The sequence below is a fragment of the Polypterus senegalus genome, chromosome 4 (genome assembly GCF_016835505.1).
Source record: "Polypterus senegalus isolate Bchr_013 chromosome 4, ASM1683550v1, whole genome shotgun sequence".
NCBI classification, from domain to species: domain Eukaryota; kingdom Metazoa; phylum Chordata; class Cladistia; order Polypteriformes; family Polypteridae; genus Polypterus; species Polypterus senegalus.
In genome coordinates, this window is record NC_053157.1 from 7,587,731 (window position 1) to 7,608,927 (window position 21,197).

A 21,197-nucleotide genomic window follows, 5' to 3' on the forward strand; every position below is an offset into this window, starting at 1 on the left:
TGAGTGCTTCCGGGTACGCAGCTGGCACTTCCGCCACACTGGGTGCATATAAAAGGGGCCGCCTCCCTCCATTCAGGAGCGAGAGTCGGGAGTGGAGTAGGACGGAGCTCGGAAGGAGAGACAAGGAGGCGGCCTGAAGAGAAAGGCATTTGTGTTGTGGCCAGGACTTTGGGGGTTTTGAGGTGCACTTGTGACTGTAAATATGTTAAATAAACGTGTGTTGGGTGACATCAACGTGTCTGCCTATCTGTGTCCAGGCTGGCTACCACAATATATATATATATATATATATCTTGTGGACGGTGCCCGGCAGTTTATCCCGGCCATGTCCTCCAAGCCGCCAGATGGAGCCCTCCCGGCAGTATGGAGGTGCCCGAAGACCAGCAGGGCCTTATGGACGTTGTAGTTTTTATCCTCAGCCCTGCGGGATACCACAGGGGCCGCAAGATGGAGCTGCAGGGAGGGCCGAAGACTTCTTTTTGCACTATGCCCCGGAAGTACTTCTAAGTCACATGAGCAGAAGGGATGATGTACTTCCGGGGTGAAAAAAAGGACTATTTACACTGACCCAGAAGGAATAAGGACTTGTTGACTGTTGGGCAGGAACACCTCCGGGTCAGGGAGTATAGAAGGACCATGGGAACTCTCAGACAATGAGCTGAGCTGGGTGGTAGGAGGGCAACGCATCTGGGAGTGGAGGATTGTGATTATTGATTTATTATTGGAGTATTGTGTATTGATTTATGAATAGTGTGAAGTGAAGGGTGCTTAGTGCGCATTATTATAATAAAAAGAATAATTGTAGCACTTTCACCAGGTGTTTGCCGTGGTACCTGAGGGTTCAAGGGAGCGCTAGCGCCCCCTACTGCTACAATCTATATCTATAGATATATATACTGCTCAAAAGAATTAAAGGAACACTTTTTAATCAGAGTATAGCATAAAGTCAATGAAACTTATGGGATATTAATCTGGTCAGTTAAGTAGCAGAGGGGGTTGTTAATCAGTTTCAGCTGCTGTGGTGTTAATGAAATTAACAACAGATGCACTAGAGGGGCAACAATGAGATGACCCCCAAAACAGGAATGGTTTAACAGGTGGAGGCCACTGACATTTTTCCCTCTTCATCTTTTCTGACTGTTTCTTCACTAGTTTTGCATTTGGCTACAGTCAGTGTCACTACTGGTAGCATGAGGCGATACCTGGACCCTACAGAGGTTGCACAGGTAGTCCAACTTCTCCAGGATGGCACATCAATACGTGTCATTGCCAGAAGGTTTGCTGTGTCTCCCTGCACAGTCTCAAGGGCATGGAGGAGATTCTAGGAGACAAGCAGTTACTCTAGGAGAGCTGGAGAGGGCCATAGAAGGTCCATAACCCATCAGCAGGACCAGTATCTGCTCCTTTGGGCAAGGAGGAACAGGATGAGCACTGCCAGAGCCCTACAAAATGACCTCCAGCAGGCCACTGGTGTGAATGTCTCTGACCAAACAACCAGAAAGACTTCATGAGGGTGGCCCAAGGGCCCCATGTCCTCTAATGGGCCCTGAGCTCACTGCCCAGCAGCATGCAGCTCGATTGGCATTCGCCATAGAATACCAGAATTGGCAGATGCACCACTGGTGCCCTGTGCTTTTACAGATGAGAGCAGGTTCACCCTGAGCACGTGACAGAAGTGAAAGGGTCTGGAGAAGCCATGGAGAACATTATGCTGCCTGTAACATCATTCAGCATGAGCAGTTTGGTGGTGGGTTAATGATTGTCTGGGGAGGCATATCCATGGAGGGTCACACAGACCGCTACAGGCTTGACAAAGGCACCTTGGCTGCCATTAGGTATCAGGATGAAATCCTTGGACCCATTGTCAGACCCTATGCTGGTACAGTGGCTCCTGGTGCACGACAATTCCTGGCCTCATGTGGTGAGAGTATGCAGGCAGTTCCTGGAGGATGAAGGAATTGATACCATTGACTGGCCACCACACTTTCCTGACCTAAATCCAATAGAACACCTCTGGGACATTATGTTTTGGTCCATCCAATGCCACCAGGTTGCACCTCAGACTGTCCAGGAGCTCAGTGATGCCCTGGTCCAGATCTGGGAGGAGATCCCCACAACACCATCTGTCATCTCATTAGAAGCATGCACCGATGTTGTCAGGCATGTATACAAGAACACAGGGGCCATACAAAGTGCTGAGTACAATTTGGAGTTGCTGCAATTAAATTTTGGCAAAATGGACTAGCCTGCCACAATTTTTTCACTTTGATTTTTGGGGCGTCTTTGAATTCAGGGCTCTGTAGGTTGATCATTTTCATTTCCATCAAACGATGTGGCATCCTTTCGTTCCTAACACATTACCCAGTCTATATCAGTATAGATATCCAGGAGGATTTCTTTTTCCCATTGAGATCTGATGTGTTTTCAAAGTGTTCCTTTAATTTTTTTGAGCAGTTTGCATAGATATACTGTAGATATAGATATATATATTTATAGATATAGATATATATAAAAATCCTCGATTATCCATGGGGTCGGGACCAAAGCCGTGACAGATAAGAGAAAAGAACAGCTACTTTAAAAATGATATGCAGTAGATTAATTTAGCAAATAGACGTGTTTATTAAAAAAAAATACATTAACAAAATATAATATAGTATTAAAAAATGAATTAATTTGTATCATATTGTAATAAATGAGTATAATATTGTAATGACCAGAAAATGCAACTCAGAGGTACTCTTGCTTTCTACATTTTACTTGGAGTCTTCATTCTGTAACAAACGGTGCTTTGTCTTATACTCCGCTATCTGGGTTTCAGAGCACATCACCAAAACAATAAAAGAAAGCTTTGCCTATCAATAATTATCTCCCGACCCTCACGTTCTGCTTTTTTATATATCGCTAGCACTCCTGCTTATTATCACCTGACTCCCTACTCAAGCCTTTCTTCCACCACGCCTTCCTTTTTCTCCAAACTTCTCCTGTCACTCATCTCCTAAGAGGCGTGTCCACCCCTTCCAGAATAGAAGCCCCTCCCTCAGCGCCATCACTTACACCTTTCGTTCCACCCTTTCTGTCCCCGCACAGCGCATCGCGAGAAGCCTGTAGCATTGTAACATTACCATAAGTGTTTTACAGGTTCGACACTTTTTCAATTTAGTTGCCATCACACTTTATATCATTCACTGTTGTTCTTCCTACTCTCTAAATTGAAGCGATACTTCAAGCACTTATGCCGCTTTGTGAACGTTTAATAATTTCGGTTTTTGTGACAATTCCAACACCACACACATACGTTTAACATAACAATGTATAGTAGTTTAATTATAACAAAAGACAAAAGCTACAAAACAATATTAAAACTGAAGGCACGTAACTGACGCTGTGATTTCAAAATGTGGCCTGACACGTGGTGCTGGGGAAGAACGCCATGGGCTCATACAAGAGAGAGTTGTTCCAATGTGCAGAGCTCACAGTGTATCGTGTGTCAGTAGTAACAGGTAGATGTTTTTTTGCCCTGTCGGTTAATGGAGACCAACGGTTAACTGATTGACGGATAATCGAGGTTTTACTGCATTTCATTATTTATTCTTTGTAATTGTCATTTTTTTGCAACTTCTACTAAAGCATTTTGAACTAATTTTATGAAAATGTGCTTTAGAGACAAACGTCATTGTTGTTTAATGCATTACAACTAGTAGTTCATTTTAATTTTTTTTTCCATTGCCTGTCCCAGAAACTTTAGTTTGTATTAATAAATGGATTTTGTTTTCATATCTAGGCTTACCTGGAGCTTCTCCAGATTCGGGAACAGCTGGAGAGCACCCTCGTCAGGCCACAACCTGTACCTGGCTCACAATTTACAGCCATGTGAAAACGTGTTTTTTCTTTTTTAACATAAGTGGACATCTCAAGATTTGATCTTCACTTTAACAGAATCTTTAGATGAAGGTGTTACAGATGAAAAAAAGAAAATTTGACCATAATTTTTTTAAAGAAAAACAAACAAACATGGGGCGGCACGGTGGCGCAGTGGGTAGCACTGCTGCCTCGCAGTTAGGGGACCCGGGTTTGCACCGTGCGCAGCCTTCGATGAAATAATGTATTGCAGCAGTACTGTCTCTCTCAAACTCCTGTCCTTCCTTTTCCTTCTCCAAGTAACCAATCGCCACACAATCAGCTCTGTAATAGACGTTAAGCCATCTGTAAGCTTAGAACGCCAATACTTCAAAACATTTAAGGAACATTGAAATATCTTCGTAGTACGTGTTTAATTATTCCATCCATCTATCCTTCCAGTGTCGCGCCAGCCCCAGCAAGAATACAGTGCAAGGCAGGAACAATCTGTTCGCTAGCACTGCGACACCGTGTCCTCACATGTTTAATTATTAACAATATAGATCATTTAAATGATGTTAACATTTAATCTGTATAATGTAATAAACATATTTTGCCGCATTTCATCTTAAAAATGATATCGTCATCATATGTAAATACGCGCTTTATAAAGTGGCTCAGGTTGTACAATATTATAACTGTAGTGCCAGTTTACAATGAGGTGATTGTACAGACAGTTCTACAAGGAGCACTTGATGGACTGATTGAGTGCATTTAGAGCTCTTGGGATCAAACTCTTTCTGAACTGCAAGGTCCGTACAGGAAAGGCTCCGAAGTGTTTGGTGTATGGGAGAAGTTCAAATAGACAGTATGGCTGAGGCAGCGTGTGCTTGATGCTGTATACTGATAATTCTCTTTCCAGTCACCTGCTGTAGAGCTGTGATTCACACTCAGATACAGTGATATAAACACTCCAAGTGGTGCTGTGAGAGTAATATGGAAAAAGATGATCTGCCGTGGGAACCCCTAACGGGAGCAGCTGAAAGAAGAAGAACAAGAAGGTGCAGTGAGAGTAACAACACTAAAGCAGCTATTGTATTTGGAATAGGTTGACCATTCCGTGGACCATTATATTGTTACAGGTTAATTACAATCAGATGCCTTAAACAAATAAACAATTTGCAGTTAATTTCAGTGTATTTATAAAGCTGTGTCAGGGATGTGGATCTAAAAAATGAAAAGGAAACCACACAGGAACAAAAGCACTGCTTTGACGCTGGATGCCACAGTTTGCAAAACCGAGCGGAGAACTTGCGTATGCCAGAGTTTTAGCTGCAGTGAAAATGTGTGTGGCTTTACGCCAAGTTTAGGTTTTATACATCGCGATTTATGCGTGGAAACGGGGTTACACAACATTTTTGTGCATACGCACCATTTATACATGAGGCCCCTGGTCTTTGCCTAGGTATTCATGGGAAATTTTTAGTCTTGCCCTGATGTTCTCTCTGGTTTCCTCCTGGTGCACCTCCCATGTAAATCTCATTTTTGCAGCCCCTTCCTCCTGGTAGATTCATGCACTTTGATACCTACAGGTCCCATGATGAAATTCTGGGCTCTCAACATCTCTCATTCTGCCCTTTGGATGAACCTGCTGGGTTGGCCTGGCCTGGCCAAGTCAGCAGTAGTTTGAAATCCTCTTCACATGTGGATGACCTTCTGGACAGTGGAATGGTTGATTTTCAATAGTTTGGAGATCTTTTTCAATCTCTTCCCAGAGTCATGGGCATCTAGAACCTCCTTTCTGAAGGCCTCCTAGATCTCCTGTGATCTCGGTATTGTGATGAACACACACTTCAGCAGCAAACAGCAAACTAAAGTCTGAGGTTATAAATATGACGGCATCATACCAGATTGTCTTGAATGAAGTGCCAATCATTGGCACCTGATTCTAGATTGAGGCATTTGAGGTAGTGATAAATGGAGGGGTTCACTTACATTTTCACTTGAGAAATGTGCATGTATGTTAATTTACATAAAGTAATGGACAGCAAAATGTACAGTGGGCAACCTTGTTAATAGTCATTATTTTCCTGTATAAATCGTTGGTTGTTACGATAAAAAATGTCAGTTAAATATATCATACAGGAGACACATACAGTGATATTTGAGAAGTGAAATGAAGTTTATTGGATTTACAGAAAGTGTGCAATAATTGTTCAAACAAAATCAGGCAGGTGCATAAATTTGGGCACCACAAAAAAGAAATGAAATCAATATTTAGTAGATCTGCCTTTTGCAGAAATTACAGCCTCTAAACACTTCCTGTAGGTTCCAATGAGAGTCTGGATTGTGGTTGAAGGTATTTTGGACCATTCCTCTTTACAAAACATCTCTAGTTCATTCAGGTTTGATGGCTTCCGAGCATGGACAGCTCTCTTTAACTCACACCACAGATTTTCAATTCTATTCAGGTCTGGGGACTGAGATGGCCATTCCAGAACGTTGTACTTGTTCCTCTGCATGAATGCCTTAGTGGATTTTGAGCAGTGTTTCGGGTCGTTGTCTTGTTGAAAGATCCAGCCCCGGCGCAGCTTCAGCTTTGTCACTGATTCCTGGACATTGGTCTCCAGAATCTGCTGATACTGAGTGGAATCCATGCGTCCCTCAACTTTGACAAGATTCCCAGTCCCTGCACTGGCCACACAGCCCCACAGCATGATGGAACCACCACCATATTTTACTGTAGGTAGCAGGTGTTTTTCTTGGAATGCTGTGTTCTTTTTCCTCCATGCATAACGCCCCTTGTTATGCCCAAATAACTCCATTTTAGTTTCATCAGTCCACAGCACCTTATTCCAAAATGAAGCTGGCTTGTCCAAATGTGCTTGAGCAGACCTCAAGCGGCTCTGTTTGTGCTTCCTCTGCATCACTCTCGCATACAGCATCTCCTTGTGTAAAGTGCCAATGGTTGAACGATGCACAGTGACTCCATCTGCTGCAAGATGATGTTGTAGGTCTTTGGTGCTGGTCTGTGGGTTGACTCTGACTGTTCTCACCATTCGTCGCTTCTGTCTATCCGAAATCTTTCTTGGTCTGCCACTTCGAGCCTTAACTTGAACTGAGCCTGTGGTCTTCCATTTCCTCAATATGTTCCTAACTGTGGAAACAGACAGCTTCAATCTCTGGGACAGCTTTCTGTATCCTTCCCCTAAACCATGATGGTGAACAATCTTTGTCTTCAGGTCATTTGAGAGTTGTTTTGTGACCCCATGTTGCTACTCTTCAGAGAAAATTAAAGGAGGAGGGAAACTTACAATTGACCCCCTTAAATACTCGGATTCACCTGTGTATGTAGGTCAGGGGTCACTGAGCTTACCAAGCCAATTGGAGTTCCAATAATTAGTTCTAAAAGTTTGGGAATCAATAAAATGACAACGGTGCCCAAATTTATGCACCTGCCTGATTTTGTTTGAACAATTATTGCACACTTTCTGTAAATCCAATAAACTTCATTTCACTTCTCAAATATCACTGTGTGTGTCTCCTATATGATATATTTAACTGACATTTTTTATCGTAACAACCAACGATTTATACAGGAAAATAATGACTATTAACAAGGTTGCCCAAACTTTTGCATCCCACTGTATATATGGCCTGATGTTTTGTTATATTATACCACCTTTATCAATAGATATGACCGACTCTTTTGTTTCACTAACACAATGTCTTACTTGTGTTTCTAATTGGATGAATAGTAATTTTCTCAAGCTAAATAAAGAGAAAACAGAAATTTTAGTGATTGGCAATAATGGATATAATGAGGTTATTAGAAATAAACTTGATGCATTAGGATTAAAAGTCAAGATGGAGGTAAATAACTTAGGGGTAACTGTTGACTGTAATCTGAATTTTAAATCGCATATTAATCAGATCACTAGGACAGCATTTTTTTACTTAAGAAACATAGCAAAAGTTAGACCTCTTATAACATTGAAAGATGCTGAGAAATTAATTCACGTGTTTGTTTTCAGTCGACTAGATTACTGTAACGCACTCCTCTCAGGACTACCCAAAAAAGACATAAATCGTTTGCAACGAGTGCAGAATGGAGCTGCTAGAATCCTAACTAGGAAAAGACAATCTGAGCACATTTCTCCAGTTTTGATGTCACTACACTGGTTACCTGTGTCATTCAGAATTGACTTTAAAATTCTGCTTATGGTTTACAAAGCTTTAAATAATCTGCTCCATCTTATATATCAGAGTGTCCGACATCTTACATTCCGAATCATAACCTTAGATCCTCAAATGAGTGTCTGCTCAGAATTCCAAGAGCTAAACTTAAAAGAAGTGGTGAGGCGGGCGGCCTTCTGCTGCTATGCACCTAAAATCTGAAATAGCCTGCCAATAGGAATTCACCAGGCAAATACAGTAGAGCACTTTAAAACACTGCTGAAAACACATTAGTTTAACATGGCCTTCTCATAACTTCATTTTAATTTAATCCTGATACTCTGTATATTCAATTCATTATCATGGTGGCTCTAAAATCCGTACTGACCCCTATACTCTCTTCTGTTTCTTTTCCCAGTTTTCTGTGGTGGCGACCTGAAACCATCACCACCTAATCAAAGCGCCGTGATGTTCCTACATTGATGGATTAAAAGCCGGAAGTCTACGTGACCATCATCATCATCAAGTCCTTCCATGAGAACCCTAAATACAAAGAGGACTGTTTCATTTATGTTAGGTAGAATACCCAGAGGGGACTGGGTGGTCTTATGGTCTGGAATCCCAGCAGATTTTATTTTTTCTCTCCAGCCGTCTGCAGTTTTTTTTTTGTTTTTTTTGTCCTCCCTGGCCATCGGACCTTACTCTTATTCTATGTTAATTAGTGTTGTCTTATTTTAATTCTTACTTTGTCTTTTTTTCTCTTTTCTTCATCATGTAAAGCACTTTGAGCTACATTATTTGTATGAAAATGTGCTAAATAAATAAATGTTATTGTTGTTGATGTGCTAAAAAAAGGTGACAAGGTCCAGAGGGTGCACTTACTTTCTCACATGACTGTTTGTTTTGCTTATTCTCTCTCTGCTCCTTAATCCCTCTGTCTAATTACTCATTTAAACCTAATGGTACTCTCATTTGTTCTCCCTTTTCCTCTCTTTCCTTATCACACCACTGGCACTTTTAAAATGACTCTGATCAGCCACACTAAAGAAAAGATTTTAAAGTGCCTTATGTACGCCGCAGGACTTTGAAGGCCCCAATAAAGAAAAGAGGACCCTCGAGAAGGTGGGCCAGCTGATGACAGCCATGGTTATGACATTTGACAAGAGTTTGGGCTTTAGCAGCAGCATTATGGACAGGGGGCTGCCTGTTAACACCACATGCATGAAGACCTTCACAGCGAGAAAGACAGTTTGAGCAATGCCTCCCGCAGCACTTGTTGTTTTCACATTTGTTTTATTGTCATGTTTAGAGCAGCATAACCAGAAGAAAAGGCTTTTCGTGATGTGGAGATCATTCAATATTCACTCACAAAATGTATGACCCTAATTTAGATACAAAATACAGCTGTGGTTTTCGATATTTTCAGAAAATATTGCATACACATAAACTGTCCCAAAATAAATAAATCTATCGAGTTTATAGAAGAACCTCTAACATATATGAATATCCATTCAAAAGTAACCGTATTCATGACAAATGCAAATCCAAGCACTGGTCATGAAGATAAAAAATAACTGATGCTCAAGCATGCAACATATTTTTGAAAAATACCATAGAAATATTCAAGTGCGCATCACCAGCTGTTAGGGTTTGGGATATTAGAACATTAGAACAATCGAGACAAGAGCAGGCCATTCAGCCCAACAAAGCTTGCCAGTCCTGTCCACTTAATTCTTCAAAAAATAACATCAAGTCGAGTTTTGAAAGTCCCTAACGTCTTACTGTCTACCACGCTACTTGGTCGCTTATTCCAAGTGTCCATCGTTCTCTGTGTAAAGAAAAACTTCCTAATGTTTGTGTGAAATTTGTCCTTCAGAAGTTTCTAACTGTGTCCCCGTGTTCTTGAGGAACTCACCGTCTCAATCCACTGCACAAATTCCCTTCATAATTTTAAACACTTCAGTCAGGTCTCTTAATCTCATTTTCCTTAAACTGCAAAGGCTCAGCTCTTTTAATCTTTCCTCATAATTCATCCCCTGTAGCCTGGAATCAGCCAAGTTGCACTTCTCTGGACTTTTTCAAATGCTGCTATGTCTTTTTTGTACGATGTAATATGGAGACCAAAACTGCTTACAGTACTCTGGGTGAGACCTGAATAGTACACAGTAAAGCATCAGCATAACCTCATTTTCATTTTTTTGTTATTTATTTCGTCTTATAAAATTTCTTGTATTTAGAATCTGTTAGTTTTTGCATCTTGGGGTCAGAGCGCAGGGTCAGCCATTGTACAGCACCCCTGGACCAATTGCTACTTAAGGGCCTTGCTCAAAGGAGGATCACCTTTGGCAGTAATGGAGATTCAAACCGGCGACCTTCTGGATACCTGTGCAGATCATTAGCCTTAGAGCCACCACTCCGCCCTTCACTTTACACATCAGGCTCTAAATAATCCGACATTCTATCTAGAACTTCAGTGATAAGTCCACTAGGACTCTCAGGTCCTTCTCATAAGCAGTACTGTCAATTTTAAACACTTTAGTCAGGTCTCCTCTTCATCTCCTTTTGTTTAAACTGTAAAGGCTCAGCTCTTTTAATCTTTCCTCATCCCCTGTAGCCCTGGAATCAGCCGAGTTGCTCTTCTCTGGACATTCTCTAGTGCTGTTATGTCCTTTTTGTAGCCTGGAGACCAAACCTGCCCACCGTATTCCAGATGAGGCCTCGCCAGTGTGTTATGAAGCTTGAGCAGAACCTCCTGTGACTTGTACTCCACATATTAAGGCGCTATATAACCTGACATTCTGTTTGCCTTTTTAATGGCTTCTGAGCACTGCCTGGCAGTTGATAGTGACAAGTGCACTACGACTCGTAAATCCTTCTTATAAGGTGGGTTTTTGATTTTTGGACCCCCATTGTGTGTTCAGACCTAACATTTTTACCTCCCATGTGTAATTCTTTACAGTTAATTACATTACATTTTCTTCTGCTTAGAGTATAACGGCTCAGTTCTTTTAATCTTTCTTAATAACTCATCCCCTGTAGCCCTGGATCAGCCTGTTTGCTCTTCTCTGGACCTTCTCTTGTGCTGTTATGTCTTTTTGGAGACCAAAACTGCACACAGGACTCCAGATGAGGCCTCACCAGTGTGTTATAAAGCTTGAGCTGAACCTCCTGTGACTTGTAACTCCACACATCAACCTGGCATTCTGTTAGCTTTCTTCATTGCTTCTGAACACTGTCTGGAAGTTGATAGTGACGAGTCCACTACGACTCCTGAATCCTTCTCATAAGGTGGACTCTCAATTTTCAGACCAGCCATTGAGTATTCAAACCTCACATTTTTCCTTCCTATGTGTATCTTCTACAGGGCTTTCAGAAAGCATGCAGACCCCATCACCTTTGTCACATTTTCTAATGTTGCAGCATCATTTTTGCTTTATTTGAACATAATGAAGAGTCTGTTTTACCACCATTAAGCCAGGGGTGAACAATATCGGTCCTGGAGGGCCACAGTGGCTGCAGGTTTTAGGTTCAACTCAGTTTCTTAATGAGAAGTCAATTACTTCTGATGAAGCACTTACTGCTTAAGTGACATTTCTCTGCTTCATTTTGGTGGTCGCACTTGTTAAGGTTCCCCACCCTTGATTGCTTATTTCAGTCCTAAACAGCTGCATTCACTGTTTTACTGGCTCCTTTTATGCAAATGACAAAGGAGCCAGCAGTTCTCCATCTAATTTGTTTCCATTTACGCCTGTGTGGATTCATCATGCACTATTTGTTTTAATAAAACACTTAATAGAAACATGTGACAGACCGAAAATAATCCATTTTAGGCTTCAAATCACTTGGATGATATCCTTGGAAAGGAAAAAAAAGTCTACATTAGAAGAACCTAACATTGCAGGCTATCAAGCAATGAAATGAATTAAGGTCTGAGACTGGCAAGGATTGGTTTCTAATTAAGCAATTGGGTTGGAATGAAAACCTGCTGCCGGTATAGTCTTCCAGGACCAACATTGCCCACCCTTGCATTAAACTAATAAGTTAATGGAATGTTTTTAACACATTGACTGCTAGACCATTTATTATCTGCGTGCTGCAGTATAGGTCTGTGCATATAAGAAGAGGGGTTGGAGATGGTGTTGGAATGACAAATGTAATGTATTTTATTACTTCAAATGTTGGTGATGCACCATCTGTTGGAATGACAAATGTAATGTATTTTATTACTTCAAATGTTGGTGATGCACCATCTGTTGGAATGACAAATGTAATGTATTTTATTACTGTGCACATTATAAAATACTATTCATTCCAACAGAGGGTGCACTGCAAATATTAACACTGAGATCTATGTTAATTACTTACATTTCAGCTCGTCTTAGAAGAGAAGCACAGGTAGTAGACACACACACCCACACACACAAAATGGTTGGAAAACACACACCATCATGATTTAAAAGGAAGAAATTTAAAAATAAAGAAAAACTTGAGGCGCTATACAGGTGCATTGCCCTTTGGTTTAAAGGAGCCCCCCCAGGCACAGTTCTTGACCCACTTCTGCTAAATAGATAGATAGATAGATAGATAGATAGATAGATAGATAGATAGATAGATAGATAGATATGAAAGGCACTATATAATAGATAGATAGATAGATAGATAGATAGATAGATAGATAGATAGATAGATATGAAAGGCACTATATAATAGATAGATAGATAGATAGATAGATAGATAGATAGATAGATAGATAGATAGATAGATAGATAGATAGATAGATAGATAGATAGATAGATAGATAGATAGACTCTCTGCTGACTGCTCTTTCAGTGTTGCCGTTGACCTTACACTGGCTTTGTTAACACGTCTCCTTGATCACAAAACTACTTTGGAGAGATGGCCTTTTTTATTGAATTTATTAAAAGCATGTACATTCCGTACAATCCAGTCAAACTTGACAAAACTAAAATCAAATTAGCCCCCACCATGAGAAAGAGACGAAAACCCACAGCCCAAGTAAAACTGTTAAGAGTAGATAGAGATAGATAGATACTTTATGAATCCCAAGGGGAAATTCACATAATATGCAACATTGTTCATAATGGCACTCAGTTTTGTTTTAATTCTGTCCTCCTCTACTACCTCCAGGGGGTCCAGAGTGTGCCCCATAACTGAGCTTGCTCTTCTAATTAACTTGTTGATTTGGTGGGACTCTTTTGAAGTGCTGTTACCAGCCCAGCACACCAAAGCGTAGCAAAGTCACACTGTCCATCAGAGAATTATACAACATGTGAAGGTTGTCACTTCCCACATTAAAGGAATGCAGTCTCCTAATTGAAGGAGACCCTGCTTTACCCCTTCTTATACAGTTCTTCTGTGTTCCGAGACCAGTCCAACGTGTCATTAATGTGGACCCCCAAATACTTGTAGGAGTGGACCACCACTACATCCTAAACAGTGACCAGACATGGAGGCTGTTTGGTGAAAGTCAATAAGCAGCTCCTTGGCTTTGCTGATGTTAAGCTGCAGACAATTCTCTTTGCACCAAGAAACAAAATTCTCCCCCTGACTCCTCTCCTCTGCCTCATCCCCCTTATCAATACAACCCATAAGTGCAGAATCATCTCAGAATTTCTACAAGTGATGTGACTTGCTGTTATATTTCTAGTCTGGGGTGCAAACGAGTGAAGACAAAAGGAGACGGACCTGTTCATGTGGTGCTCCAGTGTTCTTCACACAGCCCTTGAATCTCACAGATGGTGATCTGCCCGAAAGACAGTCCACCATAGGCTCATCCATCTGAATATCTCTGAGTTAAGTTCTTAACAGGGATGGTATTGAAGGCGCTGGAGAAATAAAAAAAAAAAAAGAATCCTGACAGTGTGGCCAGCTTTGTCAGGGTGAGAATAAGCCTTGTGGAGCAGACAGATCATTGCATCCTCCACTCCAGTCTTGGTCTGTTAGGCAAACTGCAGTGGGTTCAGGTGGTCCACCACAAGATATCTCATAAAGTCCAGGACCAGCCTCTCAAATGTCTTCATGATGTGAGACATAAGTGCCACTGGTCTGCAGTCATTAAGTAAAGAGGCGCCTGCCTTCTCAGGAACAGAAACAGTGAAGGACGCTCTGACCAACTGAACAGGTGACAGAGGACACCACGAAGTTGGTCAGCACAGGCCTTAAGAACTTGAGGACTGACTCCACCAGGTCCCGCAGCTTTTCCAGCATGTAGCTTCCTCAGTTATCTCCTTACTTGGTCTTCAGTTATGGACAGTCCACACGGATGGTCAGAGGTGGACTCTTCACTGCACATTCAAGCTGATGTGCTAGGAGTAGCTAATGTAGTAGGGATGGTGTGGTGAAACTGGGCATTGGAAGAAGGCGGCAGTGGGGGGGAAATTCAATTTATAAATTGGTTCACGGCATTCGTTTCATTAATATCAGCTTCTAGTACCTGAGCTCTGTATTGCCCAAGCCCAGTAATTCTAACCTGTTCATTCCAGAGATCTTTCATTTTATTCTGAGCGAGTTTGTTTTCCATTTTAGCTATAAACTTCCTTTCCTTCACTCAGCCTTTCTTTATGTCCTTCAGAGTCTCTTTGTCACTGCATTTGAATGCTCTTTTAATGTCACCGGGGAGACTTTGTAGATCTTTAGTAATCCAGGGCTTGTTGTTTGTAAAGCAACAACACTGTCTTTGAAGGTACCAGTGTTTAAATCACTTTCAGAATTAATCTTAACAATCAAACAAAAAACAGGATATGAGTCAAAAGTCGGAACAGAGGCACTTGTAACGGCAGTGTGACCACAGCGTGCCCTGGAGAGTCCCTGGGTTGTCTCGACTCCTCAAGTGACTACAGGCTCCAACCTATCGCTTTGCTGCCACCTACTGGCCTGGAAAGGATCTGCGGCTGCCTTCCTGTCAAGTCATTCATGGCGTCTGCCAAGTGGAGAATTTAATTCCAATTCAATTTATTCTTAAACTGGCAGGAGTACCCGCCGTTGCCCGGAAAATGTATAATGAATTTCCCAAATGAAAGAAACACAACACAGAAATAGAACAAACATTTTTCTGATTCACATTTTATTGTTATAGGTAATACAAGTGGTTATTCCAGAGCCTTTGGTTACACTATACAGTATTTTTTTTTTCCCTTGTGGTGCGAAAATGAACAAATTCTGACTCTAGAACATGCTACGTAGAGTTGTCCGTGCGAAAAGCATGGATTTTCTAAATTGATTCCAGCAACTTGCAGTGATTGCCTTTGAGACTTATTAATTGACATAGCAAAAGCCAAACGAATAGGAGATTGTAGCCGTTTGAAATCAAAAGGTAAATCATTCAGAATCAGCGGTATTCTTGGTATGAAAATATTTTCACGTCTTGAGCAACCTGGTATGATAGTTGCTTCAATAATATGTATTGATGGAAAAATTGCCGGCATTTCAAGATGTGATTCTCTTCAGAAACTCATTACTCATTAGTCAGAAAGCATAAAAGTCCATTGCACTGAGTTTCTTGCCAGCAATAGAGTTGCCCGTAGATCAGGGGTGTTGAACTCCAGGCCTGGAGGGCCGCAGTGGCTGCAGGTTTTCATTCTCACCCTTTTCCTAATCAATGCCCAGTTTTCACCGCTAATTAGCTGCTTTTCCCTTCATTTTCATAGCCCTGTTTTAAAGGATTCAGTCCTCTGAATTTATTCCTCTTCTTTATTAAATGTCAGCCAAACAGAAACGAAATGTGAAACGAGCCGACAGATGACCAGCTAAACTGGGATTTCAAACTCCAACCAATTTTCACTCATACCAGTCTCTTAATGAGAAGCCAATTCTCTTGCTGTTAATTAAACTTGTTATTTAATTCCATAGCTTGTTGCTGCTCTCATTCTGCCACAGCAGTCATTTCCAAAAATGTTGAACTTTTGGTGACCTGAGCGATCAACCTTAATGAGACCTTTCTTTATTTTCAGATATTGTGAGATGGGCACAGGTGAGCTGGTCAAGTGGCAGCTTGTTTTGTGTCTCATTTTTATTTGGCTGCTAATTAAGGAAAAAGAGACAACTAAGTGGCCTGAGTCAAGTTGATTCAAATTAAGGCAAAGAGAAGTTAATTAGCAGCTAAAACGGGTCACTAATGAAGAAGATGGTTAGAATGAAAACATGCAGCTACTGTGGCCCTCCAGGACTGGAGTTCGACACCCGTGCCGTAGATGGATCTGTTTGTGGAATTCCAAAGTAATACCCCTCTTCGCCTTGCTAAAAGATTAGTGGATACTGAAGGGCATCATACGACGTGTGTGTGTCTGCCACACTCTGAAGACTTCTGTTCCTTTTCTCAATGATAATGTCCTGCTTCCCAAAGTCATTGCCTACCATTACAATGACAACCTCATCAAGTGTTGGAGCATTGAATCGTCGGTGATGCTCTCCCTGTGGCATTTTGTCAACTTATGACAACTTTATAATCATCTGTTGACATACATTGAAGTGCAGTCTTGAAAAGGGTGACATATGCGTTGTTCTCATGAAGGAATCGTTCTAAATCCATCACAATGTCCAGTCTCACGTTCGGTATGCTGCTGTGTCTATGATGCGCTGTTGTGGAAATATCTCCCATGGAGTAGATCTGAAGGAACTCAATTGTCCCATCAGTTAATGGAAGTAATGATCCTATTGTATGGTAAACTTGACCTTGCACTTTGAATGTGGGCATGAACCCATCCTCTCATATTTGTTCAGTTGCACCAAAAAACAGGAATTGTACTTCCTGATGTTGTTCAAGAAATGCTTTGAAATTGGTGTTGATCCTGACATCAAAGAGTGTAGAGGTTCAGGTGGACGAAGTAAAGATGGCAGTTTCACCTTCCTTCCCATTTGAGCAACACAATCCCGGTGACTCTCCATTCCATTTGAGAGCTCTCCAATGAACACAGATATGATCCATTCAGCGAATAACAGCGACAGGATATTCATGATATGCAACCTGTCGGTTATATGCGAAAGCCATATTGTTTAAATCGTGCTGCATTTGTCCATGTGTTGCATCAGCAGTCCTTCGCCTGTTGGCAGACAGCCTGGTTTCCCTTTCTTGAGATGTTTCATTCACTCTTGCATCAGACATTTTCCCCAACCAAACATACACCATGACCTCCTCCTGGTCACAAAGGAACTCCATGCCCAGTTGGATGGCCATCGGACGCCCGGTGCAGATTTGTATGGCGGACAAACAAACATACACTGACTACAGCCTCCCTTCCCTTTCTTCAGATGATTCATCCGGCCTTGCATCAGCAGCCCTTCTCCTGTTGGCAGTACGGGGATGTGTGTGGAACGGTTGGTGAAAACGTGCCCTGTGCTTCACCCCAAACATTTTTCCCAACCAAACATACCCTGTGACCTCCTCCTGGTCACAAAGGAGCCCCATGCCCAGTTTGGTGGCCATCGGACGCCCGGTGCAGATTTGTATGGCGGACAAACACACATACATCGACTCTGCTTTATATACTCAGCAAAAAAAGAAACATCCTCTGACTTTCAACTGTTTTTACTTTCAGTAAACTTAATGTGTAAATATTTGTATGAACACTAAAAGAGTCAACACCATAAGACATAAACTAAAAATGTTTCACAATGTGTCTCTGAATGAAGGGAGGCTCAAATTCAAAAGTACCAATCAGTCTCTGGTGTGGCCACCAGCTGCTTGAAGTACTGCAGTGCATCTCCTCCTCATGGACTGGACCAGATTTGTCAGTTCTTGCTGTGAGATGTTACCCCACTCTTCCACCAAGGCACCTGCAAGTTCCTGGACATTTCTGGGGGGAATGGCCCTAGCCATCGATCCAAATCGATCCCGCTCCAGGGTACAGGCCTCGGTGTAACGCTCATTCCTTCGACGATAAACACGATTCCGTCCATCACCCCTGGTGAGACAAAACCGTGACTCATCAGTGAAGAGCACTTTTTGCCACTCCTGTCTGGTCCAGTGAAGGTGGGTTTGTGCCCATAGGCGGCGTTGTTGCTGGTGATGTCTGGTAAGGACCTGCCTTACAACAGGCCTACAAGCCCTCAGTCCAGCCTCTCTCAGCCTATTGCGGACAGTCTGAGCACTGATGGAGGGATTGTGTGTTCCTGGTGTGACTCGGGCAGTTGTTGTGGCCATCCTGTACCTGTCACGCAGGTGTGATATTCGGATGTACCGATCCTGTGCAGGTGTTGTTAGATGTGGTCTTCCACTGCGAGGATGATCAGCTGTCCTTCCTGTCTCCCTGTAGCGCTGTCTTAGGCATCTCACAGTGCGGACATGGCAATTTATTCAGCAGTCCTCATGCCTCCCTGCAGCATGCCTAATGCACGTTCACGCAGATGAGCAGGGACCCTGGGCATCTTTCACAGTCGGTAGACAAGTCTCTTTAGTGTCCTGCGTTTTTAGAACTGTGACCTTAAATGCCTACTTTCTGTAAGCTGTTAAGGTCTTAACGACCATTCCACAGGTGCATGTTAATTAATTGATTAGGGTTAATTGAACATGCATGGAAAACATTGTTTAAACCCTTTACAATGAAGATCTGTAAAGTTATTTGGATTTTTAAAACATTATTGTTGAAATACACAGTCCTGAAAAAGGGACGTTTCTTTTTTTGCTGAGTATATATTAGACTAGTGAAACATACAGAACTATGGTCTTAAAATAAAATGCAAGTAATAACCAAGTTAAAGATTAGTAGCTGTTGATACATCTTATGTTTTGTAAATAGTTACTTCTTTCAGTTCCTTTAAAACAGGGGTTCGCAACTCCGGTCCTGGTGGGCCGCAGTGGCTGCAGGTTTTCATTCTAACCCTTTTCTTAATGAGTGACCTGTTTTTGCTCCTAATTGACTTCTTTTGAATTCATTTTAATTGACCTGCGCTTAAAGACTCAGACCCCTTAACTGTTTATTTTTCTTTAATCGGCAGCCAAACAATAATGAGATACAGAATGAGCCAAAACAGGACCAGCAAACTGTGACCATCATACAATATCTGAAAATAAAAGAAGATGAAGGTCTCAGGAATGTTGATCTGCTCAGGTCCACAAAACATTTTAACAGTGCTCTCAGAAAAGTTGGTGGCAGAATTGGCACTCCAGCCAACTGCAAAAAACCTCACACTGGTTCCATTCCATCTGAACTTGTGTGGTGCTGAGGTGTCACCTGTTGCCTGGCTACACTCGGTCCCAATCTGGGATGCTGAGTTGGTTTGTCATGTGGTGGTTTGTGCGGCAATGCGCTGTATCAGCGGGCGCTTCTAACCTCTCTCTCAGAAAAGAGAAAAACCAACAAAAAATGTCTGCCTTTGCACAATGAGAGCAGCAACAAGCCATGGAATTAAAGAACGAGTTTAATTAACGACAAGACTTGGCGTCTAATTAAGGAACTGGTTGGAGTGAAATTGGTTGGAGTTTGAGGCCCTAACTTAGGTGGTCTTCTGTTGGCTCACTCACTTCACATTTCATGAGGAAAGAAAGGAAGCAATTCAGAGGAGCGATGAAGAAATTCAGGGAAACAAATCTTAAAAAACAAGTCAATTAAAATGAATTCAAAAGAAGTTAATTAGCAGCAAAAACAGGTCACTAATTAAGGGTTAGAATGAAAACCTGCAGCCACTGGGGACACCTGCTTTAGAAGTTATTATGTATTTTATTCATTTCTAGCTGAAATACCCAGCGTTGCCAGTTGCATCTGTAAATTGGACATGCAGATTAGAAAAGAGATGTACGGACCGATTTTACAGCCGCAAACATTTTCTAAGGTGCGCCACATTAATCAATAGTGTACTACAGAAAATAAACATTTACTTACTGTACCTTTTACCACACCATACCAGAGATCACCAAACAACTAGAATATAACTAACTGGTGGTGCCAGGACACTACCATTCATTAAAGATTTCTGTTTTGTCCATATATTAGGAACCTTTACAAAGACTAAAGAACCAACTTGACATGCAATGAACTCTTCCCAGAATGAAATGACTCGTAGTGAAGCAATGGTTCTTTGAGGAACCACACAACCCAGTAAAGTGCCATTAAAGAACCGTTAATTTGAAGAGTGCAACTCTTAAACGTGCACGTGCAGGCTTCCTTGGTGCTATTTTGGCTGAGTTACATCTCCACTCCTGCCATCCTTCCATTATGGCCTCTTGGCCAGGCAAGACATTAGCCTCCATCTCAGCCTGGGTAGCTGTCTGTCCTTCACAGCACTTACTGTACAACATTTTAATAAGTTAAATTTCCTTCTTTTTTGCACACAATGCCTGCCTGGGCTGTGCCTCAATGACCTTTAATGCAGAAATGCCACTGAATAACATGACTTTTAGAAAAAGGGGGGGTCCTACTTTCTTGACTTTTTCCCACCATTATCTATCACTATGGCTATTGGTGTTTTGAAGCTCCCCAAAAAAAGATCAGTGCAGGAAAGGAAAGAAAATCAAATTATGTTAGCAATCACTTCTCCCGTAGTCACCATCAAGGTTAATCAACTCGGATGCAGAAAATGATCTCATTAGCACCTTCCTCACACTGGACTGTCAGTGTAGGAAAGAGAAACCTTCTCCAAATTGAATGGAGAAAAGAAATTAACAAAGGACTGAAACAGCAGGGGGCGGCACAGTGGCGCAGTGGTAGCGCTGCTGCCTCGCAGTTAGGAGACCCGGGTTCGCTTCCCAGGTCCTCCCTGCGTGGAGTTTGCATGTTCTCCCGTGTCTGCGTGGGTTTCCTCCGGGCGCTCCGGTTTCCTCCCACAATCCAAAGACATGCTGGTTAGGTGGATTGGTGATTCTAAATTGGCCCTAGTGTGTGGTGGGTGTGTTTGTGTGTGTCCTGTGGTGGGTTGGCACCCTGCCCAGGATTGGTTCCTGCCTTGTGCCCTGTGTTGGCTGGGATTGGCTCCAGCAGACCCCCGTGACCCTGTCTTTGGATTCAGCGGGTTAGAAAATGGATGGATGGATGAAACAGCAGGCTGAGATAAGTGATGGGGAACATTGATATAAAAGTGAATGAATGGCTGTATGGGAAATCGAACCCTGTTTTCAGATATCGTATGACGGACGCAGTTTGCTGCTCACGTTTTGGCTCATTTTGTATATCATTATTGTTTGGCTGCTAATTAAGGAAAAAGAAACAATGAAGGGGTCTGAGACTTCA